Source organism: Atta cephalotes, assembly GCF_000143395.1.
Source record: "Atta cephalotes unplaced genomic scaffold scaffold00043, whole genome shotgun sequence".
Taxonomy (NCBI): domain Eukaryota; kingdom Metazoa; phylum Arthropoda; class Insecta; order Hymenoptera; family Formicidae; genus Atta; species Atta cephalotes.
The window spans coordinates 1,952,805-1,955,754 of record NW_012130107.1 but is presented as its reverse complement, the minus strand read 5'-3'; positions in this window follow the sequence as shown (position 1 = coordinate 1,955,754).

Sequence of the window (2,950 nt, the reverse complement as noted above, 5' to 3'; positions counted from 1 at the left end):
TACGTCTCTCTCTCTCTCTCTCTCTCTCTCTCTCTCTCTCTCTCCCCCCTCCCTCGCTTTCTTTCGCTCCTTCTATCTTTTTCTTTTAATCGCCAAGATATATGACACTTTGACCATTACGCGGTATCCATCGCTTTTCAAAATTAACGATCCAAAAAGTCGGGCTTAACTGCCGATTCGATAATTCATGATATATGGGCCCAAGCGTGCGTGTATTACAATCACGCTAGATTTATCATATCACGAGACGCATCCTTATACACTGCTATATCATGATCGTAGATCGCGACAACTGTAAGTTGCAATCACGGAATCCATGATGAACGCAACTGTGAATTCACCATCGATAATTCAGATTTATAAAGTTCAGTGATCACGGAATGAATATAAACATAATCACGAGCATTAAATACTTAGAAAATGCAAAGGTATGAATGTGCTTCATAAATAGCTTATAGCAAAATTAATTTTATAAATACCTACCGCTTCTTTCAACGAAATATTTTCTATAAAAATGTAATGTCTCTATAGTCTTTTGTTTATACGTACAATTTTGTAAGACAAAAATAAAAATATTTTTCAGAAGAAGTTTTAAAAGTTATTTATTTTCTTTCTCTCTTTTCGAGACGCTAGCTTTAGTGAACGTCTTGAGCGCGAAAGGAACAAGACAAATTGTCGGTGCGCGATCCCATCGGCCGGTAGATCGAGATCACGATCGTGACCGCGGACTCGAGACGACGACGTTTGCAAATCAATTAAGCGGCGCAGGACAGAGGCGATTGGCTCGGCGTTAATTAAGCCGGCCACCGGCAACCAGTTTGTCGAACTGTCCTCTAATTTCGTGCCTGCCTCTCCCGTAGGCGATAATGAACGTGGTTAAAGCGCCGCTGTTATACGATAGTTACCAGTACAATTGATCGCGTAGATTGTAACGCGACAAAACCGATCGGCAATCGCCAATTATTGAAACTTAATAGTCCCAACGTGATAAGATGACAAGCCAATTAGCCTAAGCGGCAGACGTTTAAGAGAATTATTAGTAGCACAAATCTCAATTCCATCAATATATATGTAAAATTAAATAAAGATAATTAAAACTTGTTAGTTTAAATAAAATAAGACGGTAATTTACAAATGATGACATTAATAATGGCATAAATAAATAAGAAATTATTGAAGAGTAACATATTCCTTATCAAAATTAATAACAAAATTGGGATCGGATGTAATTCATAACTTCGTAAAAAAATTCATTATTTTACTGCAATTATCTAAAATCAGTTAGTAGTTTGTTGTATCTATTATTTCAAATATAAATAAAGAGGAAGAAGTTTCGTATGTTATTATTTACCTACTTTTTTATTCATTTTGTAATTATTAACTCATTTTCAAATCAAAACTGAAATATAAAAAATATAATGCTACCTTCGCTACATATACGACATACATTTGAAGATACAAGAACGCGAAGAACGATGGCTCGTTTTATCGGCGCATTTCATCTTCTCGGAAACGTATCGAATAGCAATTAGATATAGCTCGATAAACAACCGATATCTGCTTTTATTATACCCTCATAAAATTATAGAACTTCTATAGCCTATTTTCTGCCTAAATGAGCAATCCTGTCAGTAATTTCTGTTAGTTATTCCGCGCAAATATTTCAAAGTAAACCCTTTATTAATAGGATTTACATCGTGAGGACTCGCCTTAAGAAAATAAAATGAAGCTGCGACACGCCAATAGTGCACGCCGAAGAGAGATACGGAAAGAAAACGAGGATAGTTGAGAAAGGAAGAGAAGAACATCGACGACACATAGTGGGCGTTGAGAAGATTCAGTACCCGACGAACGCCAAGCCCAAACGGCATTACATTCGATTCCAGCCGCCAGCGGCAGACATTAAACTCAACCTGTTCCAGTTCGCGCTTAAGCATGTTATAAAGCGAAACACTTCCTCCCCTCTATAAAGAGGATTTTGTCAAGCAAAAGAGAACAATAAACGACTCTCTATTACCTTTCTTCTCTGAGTATCAAGTCTTTCTCTATGTATTAAAAGAATTCAAGAAATTAATATAAATTTTTTTAATCTTATCTTGATGAAATTAGTACAAATTTTATTAATTTAATTTTAACTATATTCATCTATTATACGTCATTATATTAAGACATTATAATAAAGTATTTATTATATAAATATAGGCTATAAAATCAAAGAAATTCTTTTCGATAATGAATGATATAGAAATTATATAGAATTATCATCTTTCCGTTATAATAATGAGCCATATCTATTCGTGAAATTAATATAATTTCTAATGGAATGAAAATAAGTCGATTAGTATAAGGATAAGCCCAAATTTTTCCGCCGTGAATTTCGAATTACGAGACCGCTCACGACTTTGATCGCGGAATGCAGATCTTCAACCGATCGGTAGTAGCGGGTATATTGATCTTGGGCGGTATATCGATCTCGAATTTCAGAAGGTATAAGGTCGTATAACTACCGTCAGAAACGATCATGTAAAATAACAATAGGGGAAAGGATTTCTTCATAATGTTGGATATTATTACGCGATATCCGCGAGTGCGGCAATTTATTCGATAGTTGATCGATTTTTCAGATAACCGATATACTGCCACGTGGTACATAGTTTATACGTGATATCAAACAAGAATAATATACGCATGGGTTCAATTTGACACAATCTGTTAAGCGGTGCATTAAACCATTGTGATTTGCTGCTCGTCGGATAGTTATCGAGTTCAATATGCAAACGGAAAGGAAAAATAATTCTGATTAAATGCGAAATAGTAATATGAAAAGGCAATAGTAATATAAATTATTTTGAAATATGCAATTACCACTTGATTAATTTAATCAAATAAACATTTTGTTCTTCTCTATACATACAATACATACATACATACATACATATATATATATATA